The sequence below is a fragment of the Eumetopias jubatus genome, unplaced genomic scaffold (assembly GCF_037043125.1).
Source record: "Eumetopias jubatus isolate StellerSeaLion01/CBP00866 unplaced genomic scaffold, mEumJub1_p1.0 scaffold_6, whole genome shotgun sequence".
In the NCBI taxonomy this organism is placed as follows: domain Eukaryota; kingdom Metazoa; phylum Chordata; class Mammalia; order Carnivora; family Otariidae; genus Eumetopias; species Eumetopias jubatus.
Genome location: NW_028274812.1, coordinates 112,002,213 through 112,017,574, shown reverse-complemented (window position 1 = coordinate 112,017,574; position 15,362 = coordinate 112,002,213). Strand labels below are relative to the sequence as shown.

The 15,362-nt window shown below is 51.8% G+C and overlaps 1 protein-coding gene and 1 non-coding gene across 2 annotated transcripts in view; one reads left to right on the top strand and one right to left on the bottom strand.

Annotated features, from left to right (window-relative positions):
• LRFN2 (leucine rich repeat and fibronectin type III domain containing 2) overlaps positions 1 to 15,362 on the bottom strand; it is a 37,475-nt gene that overhangs the window by 4,043 nt on the left and 18,070 nt on the right. The gene's annotated exons all lie outside the window — the stretch shown is intronic.
• Positions 9,273 to 9,375, top strand: LOC114222296 (U6 spliceosomal RNA). The gene has a single exon (XR_003611908.1). It is a non-coding gene; the product is annotated as a U6 spliceosomal RNA (small nuclear RNA).

Sequence of the window (15,362 nt, the reverse complement as noted above, 5' to 3'; positions counted from 1 at the left end):
GCTATGACTGGTGCATCAGAAACATGGCCAGAGGAAAGGGCCTTCTTCCCAGGATTAAGAGCAGGGAAGTAGCTCCGGGTTCCTGGGTGTGTGTGTGTGTACTTATGGACAAGCCAGAGCCAGCTGGCTCCAAACAGCCTTGAGAGTCAAGTCCGCCTTTAGCAAAAACAATAATAACCAGCGTGAGCACTAATCTTGTGCCTGGAAGTTTTGCACATTATCTCACTTTACCCCCCTGACAACCCCTGGAAGAAGTCATTATCATCATTCCCATTTAGGGAAGGAGGAAGCTAAGCAGTTGTCACTTTCCCTCGGGGAAGTGGGGGAGCTGAGACCAGATCTGGATCCGTGGGTATTCAGAGCCCACACTCCTAGGCATAAGCAAGGCTGCTTCCCACCCCGGGCAACCAAAAGGACAAACTGCACGAGAAAGTCATGTGAAATGGGCTCTATTCAAACTCTAGTGACAGAACCAAACTCATCTCTGCCCACATGGCCCTGTCTACCCGCTCATGCTCCCCAGCACAACCAGTTGCTGATCCTCCAGGCTAGATCTGGAGAGCCCAGGGCCCCACTTCACTCCTATCCACGTCCCACGTTCTACCTTCTGGACTTCTCGCTGTCTTCCATCTCCACACTCACACTTTTGCTTAGGCCTTGCCATCTTTGGTGTGGAGGAGCGCAGAAGCCTCCAAATAGGCCTCTCTGCCTCTGCCTGGGCTCCCTTCACATCCATGCTCAGCACCACCAACCCCAGAGCGCACCATTTGAAACAACTCTGGCCATGCCCCTCGCCCACTGAAACACTCCTCAAGGGCTGACCATGACCTACAAGAGTCAGTCCAAGCTCCTGAGCGGGGCTCCCAAACCAGGCTGCCCATCACCTTCTTGTCCCTCCACCCATGCACTTTGCCCACAATCTTTAGGAAAACACCTTGGAATCAGCTGGGCCCAATAGGGGCGGAAGGCATACTCACAGAGGGGTAATTAAAGCCTTTGCTTACAAAGGACCTTGTTCCAAAGGGGTAGACTGGGGGATGGGGGACTGCAGGGAATGTGCCATAACCCAGGGCTGGTAGCAGCCACACTGTTTCCCAATCACCAGACCCTGATCTCACTCTCTTCCCTCCTCCCAATCTTCTGTTGCTCCCCATGGCTGAACCCCACCAAAGGCCAGGGTTCAGGGCGGCACACTGGTCAGCCCTCCAGGGCACACAGCAGCACAGAGGAGTGGATCTGGGGAGTCAGTGGGCAATATCTGGCACAACCATTGGGTCACAGCCCTCCTTGTGAAAGACACATCCTGAAATCCTGATAGGTTTCTTTCTATCACATACACAGGCTACATCTCTGCAGAAAACATGAATTGCTATTTTAAGTTCAGTTGCTCCAACATGTTAAATTTAATTAAGCTCATGTGCTCTAAAGCACAATTTAAAGCTTGCAACCCCAAGCACTTACCCAGGAAAAACAAAACAAACGTAAGTGGCTGCTTCTGAGTTGTTTTTCTTTTTCCCCTATTAATATTCATTTGGCATTCGTTCATTCAACTTAATACTATCAGACAAATCTACAGCTGATGTCTACAGCTGATGCCAGAGGTTTAGGAAGGAATCACAGCAGCATACTGGTTACCCGACTATTTGCTCACATGTCTGTCTTCCCTTTCACCTGTCCCCACGCTGGGTGCCGAGGAACTACATTTCCCAGGCTCCCTTGCCTGTTCCCAGGCTCCTTGGCCTCGGGCTTCTGGGAAGAGTTGGCCAATGAGGGCCCTGGAAGAAGGCTGGAGGGCCCAAGGTAGGGGAGAAGCCAGCTATTTCTTCCTCTTTTTCTGCTTCATTTGGTGGCTTCCCATCAGGTTCTGGGCCCCCCTCTGTGATCCCAGCTCCTGGGGTTCTGGTTCCTGCCAGATGGATTTGGATCTTTGGCTCTGGTCATGTCATCTCCTGTGCTCCCCACCCAGGGTGAGCTGGCAGGGGGCTATGGCTTCCTGCTGTCGCTCATCTCTGTGATGCCTCCCCGCCCCCTGGTTGAAGCCCCAGCAATTCCATCCCCTGTGTAGCCCATGTACTGAACCCCTGTACTGAATTCCCTCTTAGATCTAGAGCGTGTTTTTATTTTTCCTGACTGAATCCCGAGTGGCGTGGGAGGTAACCTTCCCATAATGAGAATGTTCTACCTTATCATTTTCCCCTTGCATTTCGGGAAAAGACTGTCCTGGCTTCACATCAGCCCCAGCACATCTTGGCCTTAGCCTGGTGGAACTCCAGCTTCAGGAAGCACTTGGCGACCTTCTCTGACTCTCACACCACTCCCCACATAAGACACCCCAATGCCTTGGCATGTAGCAGCCTCTCTTCCTGGAAGCCTCCTGTCTCTTTCTCCACCAGGTGACTGTGTCCTTTGGGGCCTTACCCAGATGTCACGTTGGACCCCGCTGAGCCACTGAGAGCTGTCCCCGCCCTCGCACACCCTTGCCTTAGAGCCCTCCTCTGTTTATGCGCGGCTAAGATTCCCTTGAGGACAGGGGCCTCATGGTATCTGGCCCAGAGCCACTGCTGAGTAAATATTTACCTTACAATTGAGTGAATGAAAGAGTGCTTGGTTAAATGTTAAGGCCTATACAAATGGGAGAGAATCTTCTTTAAATATGATGGTTGGCTAATGGTGACTTGCAGACACTGGCTGGTCCCCAGGACATCTTTCTGGAGAGGAGTTTTTCTATATGCTTGAGGCTCACCAAGTGGCCTCCTGACTACCTTCATGGATATGCACGTATCTACGTGTGCGGGGAGTGTGAGTGCAGGCGTGGAGGTGCATCTGTAGGGGGGGTGGGGGGTGTCAGTGCTCACATACAGATGGTGTGCAAAGGTGCTGGTTCCCCCCCAATATTAGTCACTGCTCTGCTCCCCTTCCACCCAGTCTCAACCCTCCCAGGCACTCTCGCGTGTCCCCTGACACTTCTGAGGAGACTCCCGTGTGCCCTTGCAGGCCAGGCCCGATCCTTCCTAATAGCTACCATTAAAGGTATCAGGGCATCCAAGAACAGGAACAGGAGAGATCCTGAGTCTCTGCCGGGGCCTCAGGGCAAAGCCTGGGAGCTGACTACCAGAGTCCACTACCCACCTCCCTGGGCTCACTCCAGACTACATTCCCCTGTCTCCCTTGTAGTTAAGGGAATCCAAGTGATATGTTCTGGCAAATGGAATGTGGGCCACCCCTGGACCAGACCTTAAAAGAGAAGAACTGCTTGCCCCACATTCTCCCTCCCTTCTGCGGCCAGACACGGGGTACAACGACCTGTCTTGACCACGCAGGTGACAGCGAGGCCTGAGGGGTAGTAGAAGTCAGAGGTGACTGTGTCTCCAGGTGAAGAAGACATTGTGCCTCCCTCTCCCCCCCGCCCATCCATGACGCACCATGGCTGCCGGCTGGGCCCCTGCACTAATCTGCAGAAGCCACGTCAAGCTGCCCCACTCTACTTCCCCGGCTCTGCACCCTCATTACCGGCTCTTCTCAGAACCACCAGCCTGCCAACCTCTCTGGCGGGCTGCGAGATCTTGGGGCACATGAAAGAGCCTCATTAAACAGGCCAGCGGCCCTGGCTCCCCAGCCTCTCCCTCCTCCCGCAAGCCCCCAGAGGGGCCTGTTTGCTTCCCTGTACAAACTGACAGGTAGAGGGGAGACTCGGCTGCTTCTCTCTGGCATACAACTTACCTAGCACTTCCCACATGCTGGGCACTTGACCAGCATGCTCTCTTTGGTTCTGTGCCCTGCCCGTATAAGTGGGAATAATTATCCCCACATTACAGATGAAGAGACTGAGGCTCAGGCAGATGGGTCACCCGCTTAAGTGCACAGGGCTGGACAGTGGCTGAGCCAGTGCTGTAATCCAGGCCTGCCAGTCCCCTGAGCATGATCTGCCCTCTACTGAATTACCTGGAATTGAATTGAGCAGAGTCAGATTTTAACAGCAAGCCAGTCTTAGAGTCATGCAAACTGACAGCAATACAAAAAACAAACAAACAAACAAAAAACAAACATGTGTTACTACCATGACAGCTGATATTTACTGAACACTTACCATATGTCAAATGGTCTTCTGAGTATGCTACATGTATTAAACTAATTTAATCCTAATGGCAACTCTATGAAAGAGGTATACTATTATGATCCTCATTTTACAGATAAATAAACTGAAGCTCAGAGAAGTTTTTTGCCCAACGTCTCTTAGAACGTTTGTGCCTGGATAAGATTTGAACCCAGCACTCTCACATTACCTCCATCAATGCTTAAGATAACCCCGAAATAATTTCATAATTATACTCCCATTTTAGAGAGAGTAACTGACTTGCCCCAAGGTTGCATAGCTAATTAGGGGTAGAGATGGGATTTCAGTGAGCCATGAGGGTTGTCTGGCTGCTTCTTGAGGCTTATGTGAGGTCTAAAGATACTGAGGGAGCCACATGGATATCTGCAGGCAGTTTCCTCACAGAGGGAGCTGCCAGGGCAAAGGCCCTAAGGCAGGAACAGTGAGGAAGCTGGTATGGTTGGAATAGAGTGATGGAAAGGAAGAGTGGTAGGAGATGAGGTCACCAAAGTAGTAGCCAGGAGCCAGGTTCTAGAAGGCTTGTAAATATTTTCAGTGTTGTGTTCCAACTCAGAGTATTTGCTGGGTAGCAGGGTTGAGGAGGATTCTGAGGCTGTGTTCAAATTCAGTGGGACAGAGTGGTATGGGTCTGGAAGAACCTGTGTCCTGTATTTGTTGTTTCTGGTCTAGGGATCAGAGAATAGTTAGAATTACTGGAATTACTAATATAAGCTGTTGAATCCCCTCTTCTGGTGTCTCATGCCAGATGCTGGCCTTCCCTAAATGCATGGCTCTGAGTGATAACAGGGAATGAGATTATCATGGAGCTGGGGTGACTGAGTGAGGACTCCAAGAATCAGAAGCTTCTTATCAACTTCTGACCAGGGCCAGGGGCCAGGGACCAGGATCTGTCGCTCCCTTTCTGCCTATGCCCCTCCTGAGAACACAGAGTCCCCCGGGTATCCCAAGGCCCTCTGTCTTCTTGACAGTTACTTCACCCTGTCAGCAAGTAAAGAAGTCACATTCAAGATTATTGAGATTCTGAGGCAAAGACCCCACTATCCATTCCCACAGCCCTCAGGAGAGCAGGCCAGGTGGGTGATCAGAGCCCTTGTTGAACTGGCCTCTGGGTAAACTCTCTTGCTCTTCTTTCCTCTGCCTCTTCTGCACCAGCAGCTAGAGGATCTTGTAAAAGCCAGTCAGAGCAAGTCTTTCCTCTGCCCAATACCCCCAGTGAGGCTTGTCTCATGTGTCAAAGTCCTTGTGTGGCCTACAGACCCCATGTGATCTGCACCTCACCTCTCTTATTTCCTCTCTTCCTCCTTATCCAGATCACTCTGCACCAGCACCTGGCCTCCCTGCTAGTCCTCAAACCTGCCAACGGTGCTCCTGCCTCAGGGCCTTTGCACTGGCAGTTGCCCTTACCTCAGTGCTTTCCCTCCAGATGTCCCTATGTTCACTGCTTCACCTCCTTTAATTCTGCTCCAATGTTACCTTCTCTGACCTCCTATTTAACATGGCGGGCTTCCTCTCATCTCTATCTTGGCTCCCCCATGCCCCTTACTCTGCTCCATTCCCTCCCCCCATTCCACTATTATTGCCTGAAAGATGTTATCATTTGCTTATTTACTGTGCTTACTATTAATTATCTTTCTCTCCTTGCAATAGAATCAATCTCAGCTCTCCTTCTGGGGATCAGGGTTTTTTGCCTGTTTTGTTGGCTGATATTTCCCCAGCCTTGAGAACAACACTTGGCACAAAGGAGGCCCTTAAAAACATTTGTTGGGCAGGTGAAGGAAATGCATGTTCTATATATGCACCACTGAACACAGTAGCTACATGTGGCTATTTAAATTTAACTTCAAATTAATTAAAATTGAATCAAATTAAACATTCAGTTCCCCAGTCACACTAGTCACATGTGGCTAGAGGCTACCACATGGGACAGGGCAGCCTCCGAGCATCCCCCGCCCCGTCCCAGAGTTCAATCGGATGGTGCTCTTCTAAAGCATGCTGAGCACTCCAGCAGGAGGTAGGCCCTTTCCTATATGAGCCCCAGCACCCCAAACTGATGGGGCCAGGCCAGAGAACACTGTCCAGCTCAGGGACCACTCCTAGAGGTTTCCAGAGGGCTTCTGAGTTATCTTTCTCCCCACAAAGTCTCACAGTGACTTTGGACAGCTTCATCCCTTCATTTTGGTTCTTCCAGCTTCTCTTGGCTCCTCGGACCTCAGGTTCAGTGGGGTCTTTTCGGGGTTCCCCTGGGCCTGGCTCAAGATCACATGCCCCCGGAGTGCTCTGACTCTGCTTTGCCAAACGGAGGCTCTGGGTCCCCGTCTGGTTCTCTGTTTCTGAATCCTCATGCTTGCTTTTCCACTTCCCCTCTATTAGTTACACTTCTGTTGCCTAAGTCTATTAAGAAAAATCCCCGATAAATCCAATCCCAATGATAAATATCACCCCTCCCAGGAATACCTACCACTAGAAAGAAAGAGAAGGTGCAGAGGCAGCAGAGTGCTGTAGTGATGAGCAGACCCTGGAGCCAGCCTGCTGGGTTCAAATGCTGGCTCCACCACTTAACAGCTATGAGAGCTTACCACGGGCAGTCTCTTAACCTGTCTGTGCCTTAGTGGCCTAAAAATACCCAATTTCTGTAAAATGGCACTTATAAGCTCTGCTTTATAGGGTCATCATAAGGTTTACATGAGTCATGATTCACAAAGAACTTGGTCAGTGTCTGGCACAGAGAAGATCCTCTTGAGGATCTATTATATAAAGGAGTTGGTGATGCTGAACCAAAAGAAATGGATCTCTTATGCTGGAAATGCAGGCCTCGGGGATTTGTGGCTGGCAAACCTCACACCAGCTAAAAAGTGGGAGACCTGTGCTGTGCCTGGGTCCTGGCTGGGCTGGCAGGGAGGCATGGTGCCTGGGACACTCACCACACGGACCTGTGTCCCCCACCCTCCGTGTGACTCCAAGAATCTTTTTCTTTTGGAAGACATGTGGTGACAGCATTAGTTAAACCCTGGCTGAGTGATTGCAGAGATGTCTGGAAATCAGGCCAAAGTGAGGCAAGCCCCAGCAAGCTGCTTCTGTGCTCACCTTCCCAGAGTAAGGGCTTACCTGGTGACAGGTGAGGGTCTGACCTGGGGAGACCTTTCCTTTGCTCCCTGACTCAGGAAGCATGGCACATCCAACCATCCAGCTGCCTGGCAAGGGCAGGGGAAATCGCCAGGTCCTGTGTTTGGCTGGGACTACAGTGCCAGTGAGAGAGTTTCACCTGCTCCACGGTGCTCCTTCATGGAGAGGATGGAGCCAGGAGGTCAGGGCCAGAGCACTGGTCCTGGGTCATCAGGGTCCAAAGCTTGGCGCCATCACTTACTGGCTGTGTGACCTGGGGCAAGCCACTCAACCTCTCTGTAAAGGGGGACAGATGACAGGGCCTCCCTCACAGAGTCGTTATGAGGACTAAAGGAGTCAGTTCCTGATGTATGAACGGTGCCGGGTCCCTTGTGAGCACTCAGCATATGCTAGCTGGTGGTGACTGAGGGTGTCGTCTGGTCCCAAGGCGGGCGGACTGATGAACCCAGCTGGCGTGAGGTTAGATTCAGTTCCAACTAGGGAGGCAAGCATGCAGCCCAGCACAGGGGCAGCCGTCTGAGACCTGGCGGTCTGTCTGGGTGCCCTCGCTGGCCCAGTCTGCCCTCCGGCCCAGGTGCTTGTCTGGCTGACTCCCTGATGTCTGCTGGTCTGTCCCGCCTCCCCTGCCATCTCCACACACAAACCTCAGGAACGCTGCTTGAGAGGGGTACAAATCCCTCTGCAACAGGCTCCTTTGGCTGTCAGCACCACGCTCCCACGGGTCAGGGACAGGCCGGGCAGCCTGTCCAGCTCACACAACCTCGAGTGGAGGGGAATCCCGGCTCACGTCTGTCCTGATAACTGTCCTGATAACTGCCACTTCTCCCACAGGCCCCAAGCCAACCCCAGGGGACATGCAGAACAAGGTGCTGTTTTGTTTGCTTGTTTTTGGCCACACTGGGGCTTCTCTCAAATCGTGCAGTGGCTCTCCCATCCCACCTTGAGTTTCTACTTTTCCAGAATTAACATTCCCATTCCTTCTGACATTTCCTCAGGCCCCAGTTTCCTCTTGCCTCCCAGCTGCTCGCCTCTGGTCACATGCCAGTCTGTGACTTTCTGGGGTGTTCTGAGCACTGAGAACGGAGTCAGATGCCACCTTCCCTGATCAGACGTCAGACTTCTCCTGAGCCTCCCCCACTCCCACCCAAGACTGCATTGGACTTTCTGGAAGCAGCATCCCATCCGTGGCTCCCACTGAGCCTGCAGTCAGTGGAAATGCCCTGTGATTAGCCCAGGGTTGCTATGAAGCCCCCTTGTTCCCATTCTGTTCCCCTAGAGCAGCATCTCTATCATTGCTGGCTCATTTCTTGCCACTGCAGCCACCCAGGCGGGCTCCCCAGCCCACAGCAGGCCTCTCTTTCTGTGTGTCTTTAACTTTCTTTCTGTCTCCCTTCATCCAAGTCTCGATGGATGTGAAACTTCTCTCTGTATTCACTTGTCTTTAGCTCCCAGCCCCCAAGGACTGGGTTGGCATGTCTCAGAGGAAAAAGTGTGGGTTTTGGAATCAGACAGAAATCTCTCTTTGAAGGTCGGTTCTGCCCCCAACCATGTGACTCTGGATCATTTTCTGTCTCTGAACCTCTTAGCTCACGTGTGAGATGCAGATAGCTGTACCAGCCTCCTGTGTGAGTGTGAAAAATTAAAGGCAGTGGGGAGAAGCAGGGCCGCCCCTTCTGCTCCCTTCCCAGGACCACTTAGTACCCCAGTGAAGAGGACGATTACGATGATAGTTGGCTTTTTTCTCCTTGAGGAGCTGAGAAAAGCTTGCTCACTAACAATTCATCACTTACAAAGAAAAACACAGAAGGTGTCAGACCAATTATACCTTGTTGTAAACACAGGAGTGTTCAAAATAAAGATTCCCCACCAGCTGCATTCAAAAAGAACCTGAACAACTGTCAGACCTCAGGTCAGTGCCGCCCAATGATGTACCTCATCTGACAAATCCCCCGGTTGGCAGATCCATCATTTCATGGGGGCGCCACCCAGGGATAAAGTCACCTGTGGCACCAACCTCCTTAAAAGTGTTATCACGGTGCTCACTCCAGCTGCACGTGCACTAAACTAGAATGATACAGAGATGCGTACAGCCCTTGCACATAGATGACATGATAATTCATGAAGCATTGCATATTTTTATGAAATTCTGACACAGGCTACAACATGGATGAACCTCGAGGGCATTCCACTAAGTGCAATCAGCCAGCTACAAAAGGATAGCCACGGCACGATTCCACTTACACAAAGTACTGAGAGTGGTCAAGTTCAGAGAGACAGCAAGTAGAAAGAAGGGTGGCTGCCAGGGGCTGGGGGGTGGGGAAAGGGGGGCTGGTTGTGTGAGTGGTGCGGAGTCAGAGTGTGGGACGATGGAAAGTCAGGGGATGGGTGGCGCACCTGCACAACAGTGTGAAAGTACTTCGTGACACTGAACTGCACACTCAAAAATGCCTAAAATTGTCAATTTCATGTTCCATATATTTTAACACACACACACACACACACACACACACACACACACACACACATACAATGCCCCCCTGCAAAATGCCATCACAAAGCAAATTCTGCCAGGAGGGTAGGACAAAGAGAGATTGCTGGAAACAAATTTGCCACGTCCATGTGGCTGATGCACACTCAGCGGGCGGTCACCATCATCAGGGACTTCCTGGCTCTGTTGTCCACGGGCTCGGTTGGCCCTGTCAGATCAGGGACGGGCAGCATGTGGGGAAGGGCCTGGGTGGAATAGGGTGGCCCCTGGCCTTGTATTTGCACTTCTCCATCTGTCCTGGTGGTTGAAGAACGGGGCAGCTCCAGAGCAGAACTTGGCCTGAATCTAATGGGTGCAAAGAGGTTGCGGAAGAAAATCACGTGGTGTTTCATGGTGTCCGCTGTGGTGTTGGCTGGACCTGGGTTCAATTCCCCCCTGCCAGTGATTAGCTTTGGGACTCTAGGAAGATTATGTCACCCTCTCTGCATGAGTTAAATAGCAAAGCTAGTACCTGCTTTGTAGGAACACTGTCAGGATGAAATGAGGTAAAGTGTGTGAAACGCTTGGCAGGATGCCTGAACAGGAAGCACGATGTTCTGTTTTGATGACGGGGGGAAGTCAATGCTGACTCTTGATAGAAGAAATCAAGATGAAATGAAGTCCTCAGTCATCTCATGGCTGAATATTAGGGTCCTGCCTTTCCCCCCTATTATAATCCCCCCTCTCTGTCAGATGAGAAGCTCCTTGAAGACGGGAATTTTCTCAACCCCGAGGTGGAATTTGTGCCGTGTGGGAAAAATTCACTGACTGTGCAGTGTAGATAAGTCCCTTCACATCACAGCTCCGAGCCTTACTCAGTTTTCTTGACTGCAAAATGGGTTCATAATATTAATCACAAGGTATCTCTGTGAACATTAAACACAGTACTGGTTCAGTACTGGACACCGTGCTTAGAACGTGTGTGTGTGTGTGTGTGCAGTCAGAAGCAGCCATGGTGATGCTGGGGTTTGGTGTCTGGAGATCAGGTTCCATTCCTGGCACCCCCATCGGCTAGCTGAGCAATCGCGAACAAGGAGATCTCACTCGTCCAGATCTCAGCTTTGTTGTCTGTCCCATGGAACGCTAATCCTGCTACCTACCCCCAGAGGACTCTTGGCAAACCTAGGAAGATGGGAGTCTCCTGGGATGCAGTTCGTAAGTGGTGAAGTGGTCACAAATGTGAGGGGTCGTTCAGCACCCATGCACGAACCAGTGACAGAGAAACTGCCCGGGGCTTCCTTGAGGGTTGCTCCAAGCTGCGTGGCTGGAGGCGGGCCCCCACAACCGAGTGGACTGCTGGACACCTGGCTGCCCAGGCGGCAGCATCACTCTGCTCCTGCCTCCCCCCGGCGGAGAGATAGTTGTTCCAGCTGGTGGACTGGAGGAGCCTGCTCAGCACTTCTCTGGGCTGCACTTCTGCTGATCCTCCCCGGGACACCACTGCCTCTCACAAGCAGGCTGGCTGGGAAGGAATTAAGGGAGGGAGAGAATGACCTCTGGAGGGAGACCTCCCCACAGTGGGGAGGCTACTCCACTCAGCCAAGTGGGAGGGAGGATGGGGGCACAGAGCTGTCCCCAGTCATCAAATACCTTCTGGTCCAGGCTGGATGGACAAGGTTCTAACCCTGGCTTTGTCACGGACTGGCTGTGTGGCTGTCAAGCTACTTTTCTTCTCTGTGTTTCAATGCCCAATTCTGACGTTCTAGGATTCTATAAGAATATCACCAGAAGAGAGGTGACAGGAGCCAGGGGGAGGCAGGAGGAGGACAGGTGGGCTACAGCCAGCAAAGGGCTGTGGGAGCTCGAGCACCAGATTCCCAACCCTTAGAGCACATAGGATTTGGCATCTGAGTGACCTGGGCTGTGAGCTCAAATCCTGACTCACACCTCACCGACTGCCTCATCTTTACCCTGTTGCTTAACTTCCCAGAACTTCATTCTTCTTGTTTGTAAAAGCTGTGTGCAAATCTAAATTGCATGGTCATATGAGGATTAGAAATAATGTATGCAAAATACTGGCATACAATATATACTCAATAGATCAAGTATGAATATGGTGAATGCTTACCCTACTTTATCACGTCTATCATCTATCTATCTTTCTATCTCTCCATCTATCTCTATGTATCTGTCTGTCTACTGATCTTTATCATCACTATCATCTTTTTCATAGAGAACGCTAGCACCATCCAACCCACCCATCTCCCAGGAGGAGCTCTTGCAGAGGCAGATGAGCTGTCTGGGGGCACTGGTAGGTCATCTGGGGGTTCAGGGGCTCAGTGCTGAGAAGATGAACCTTACTGTGGGACTTACTCATTAGCTGGGAGCTCTCAGGTGAGGCCAGCCTGGTCTAGAGTGCCCTGTCCTGGTTCGACCTGGGAATACCTAAAAGTAGCAGGATTACTATCCTCTCCCTCCCAAGCCCCCCTCAGGCCTGGGTAGCAGTTCCTATGGGGACAAGGAGCACAGAATAGAGCCACTAAACGAACTTCAGTGTCCCTGGAGGATGACCATGTGGGTCTGTGATCTTCTTATATGGAAGTAATCATGTGAGTAAAACATGGGTGAGTACTTCACAGACTTAGGTCTATAATTTTCTGGGTGTCTCTCTAGCACTGTTATTGGGGTGTATGTGTCTGAAGCCCCAGGGATTGGCATGCTTTCCTCCTTTTCCTGGTCTGGCTGTGGAGAGGCCATGCTGGGCTGCAGGTGGAGCAAGGCTCATGAGGACCCCCTCCTGTCCCTCTTTCCTACACACAAGGTAGGATGGAGGATGAAGCTTCTGGCAGGGTGGCTGTGTGAGTGTCCATTGGCCAGTGTGTGCCTGAGTGTGTGCATTCATTGGCCAGTGTGAGCATGTGAGTGTGTGTCCATTGGCTGGTGTGTGTGTGTGCGTCCACTGGCCAGTGTGTGCTTGAGTGTGGGTCTATTGGCTGGTATGGAAGCAGCCTTGCTGTGTGAGCAGAGGGGAGGGTGTTGGCTTGAGGCCATGAACCTATGTGAGCATTTGAATGACTCAGAGCATTTAAGATGTCCTTGAGGGGGGGGCTGCAAGGCTCCCAGGACCTGGCCCCACTCCTTCCCTGCCCCATCTCCTAGACTCTGCCCCTCGCTCTCCTGCTGTACCCAACCAGGCCCTTCACTGCTCCACACACCGGCTCTGGCCTTGGGGCTTGACCTCTGCTGTTCCCTCTGCCAGGAACGCCCTTCCTGCAGACCTGGGCTTGGCTCACCTCCTTCGAGCCTCTACCAGGCCTCACCTTCTCAGGGAGGCCCACGCCAGCCGTCCTGTGTAAGCCTGCACCTTGCCCACTGCCCCAAGCCCCTTACCCTGCTCCTCTCTCCCCTGCAAAGCACTCACTGCCTCTCCACACCTAGATAATTTGCTCATTTATTGTGCTTGTTGCTTGCTTCCCCCATGAGGACAAGGATCCTCAGTTGTTTTGCTCACCAATGCATCCCAAGCACCCAGAATGGAAGCATTTATATTCTGGCATATTTGCTTCCGGTTTCTCATTTGTAACATGGGGACGATAATAGAAGCTCTCCACTTCATAGAGTTGTCGGCAGATTAGATGAATGAATACCTAAAGCACTGAGAACAGTGCTTGGCACATAGTTCAGTAAATGTTGGCTATTATTATTATACCCCATCACAGCTGGGAGTCAGAAGGAGATGAGTGATCTGTGTGAAGGGCCCAGCAGAGGGGAAGGGGCTCACAGGGCTCCCACCTACCTTGTAAAATTTCCCTGACCTCCCACAGTCCTGGAACCCATATTATTGGACCCCCTTTGGCTTAGGGAGTTAGTTATCAGTCTATTCGTTACTTTTTTTTTTTAATCAAGACAGGAAGCCAGGCAGCCCCAGCCTGCACACCCTGGGCTGCCGGCTCCCAATCCTATAGGTAGTTAGCAGAATGTGACCAGCAAGCACATCTTCTGATGGCTGTGGTTTCTGTTCAGACCACGCAGGACCCCAGCTCTGACCCAGGAGTTGGATGCCTGGATTCTTCTCTCAGCCCAGGGACCCCTAACAGGCTGTAGGACCCAGGACAAGGCCTGTGTCCCCTGTCTGGGTCTCTGCTCTCCCTAGGCACAGCAAGGGGTTGGGATTAGACCATTTCTGAGGTCTTTCCAGGCTGGTCCGTTCATCCAAGAAATGTTCCCAGAGCACCTGTTATACGCCCGTACTGCTCCAGGCACTGGGGATATAGCAGTGACCACTTGACACAAGTCCCTGCCTTGTGGAGTTGACATTCTGGGCGTGGGGAGAGGGGAAGTAAATAATAAACATAATTGGTAAATGAGTGAATGTGTCATAAGATGGAGCATGCTATGGAAAAAAGGGAAAAGTGTAGCAGGTTAAAAGAAGGTAAAAATGTGATGGGGTGCCTGGGTGGCTCAGTCGTTGAGCATCTGCTTTCGGCTTAGGGGCCCTGGGATCGAGCCCCGCATTGGGCTCCCTGCTCCGCAGGAAGCCTGCTTCTCCCTCTCCCACTCCCCCTGCTTGTGTTCCCTCTCTCGCTGTCAAATAAATAAATAAAATCTTTTTTTAAAAAAAAAAGAAAGGTAAAAGTGTTGGTGGAGGGAAGGCAGGCTCAGCTCTAGGTGGGGATGACCAGGGAAACCTCCTTGAGAAGGTCACCTCTGGGGTGAGGGTTATCTTACGTTCCAGGAACCTATGAATCTCAGTGATTCTTGGCACTTCTGTGTTCCGAGAGAGCACCGTTTGGGGTCCCCTGGAGTCCCCCATTGCTGAGCACACCAATCCCCAGCTTGCACTGTGGGTGATGGGGCCAGAAGACAGATCAGCCAAGTTCCCAAGAGTGATGAGTGATTTACCACTGTCTTTATCCACACTCCGATATTTTACAGTTCCTGTGGCTCTGATGGAATAAAAAACCTTTTATTCTTCACTTTGCTTAAGACTCAAGGTCAACAGCCCAGCTGTGATCCATCGGCAGCTCCCTCCGCTGGCCGTCCATGAGCCAGGGAGCCCTGTGGCTGTCAGAGATTCATGGCATCATCCTCCGGCCCTGCACACCCGCCTGCCCCTTGACACTAGTTCTGGGCCTCACCCAGCTGGGAAGGACGTGGTCACAGTGGCTCTGGGGCATGATGGCTCATTAAGGACAGAGACCAAGCCATAAATCTCATCCCGCTCTCCTGAGTACACCCCATCACTAGGGTTGAACCCACGACCCGCGTTTCATTTTGGTCCTGGGAGGAGGCAGTGATGGGGAGGCCAAACAGCCGTGGTTCAAATGGCAAGTTATAAATGAGAATGCCCCAGGGCTGGCCATCGCCTTCCTCAGCGTGCAGAAGGGGCAAGAGGCATGCATCAGCTTGCTGGCCTCTCACAGAATCCTCCAGGCCCTTTACACAGCCAGGCCCTCCTTCTGCTTTCAAAGAAGCAATGGTTTTGTTTGTTAGACATCACCAGCACTGCTGGGACGTCCTTCCACTCATCTGGCTGAGATCCCGCCCTATAACCCCCACTGTTTCTCCTTGTTTCCTTCCTTACATGGGGGTGGGTGGGATGTCTTCATGCTTCCCCTTGCTCCTCATGGTGGTTCTGAGTGACAGGGGGTTGATGGT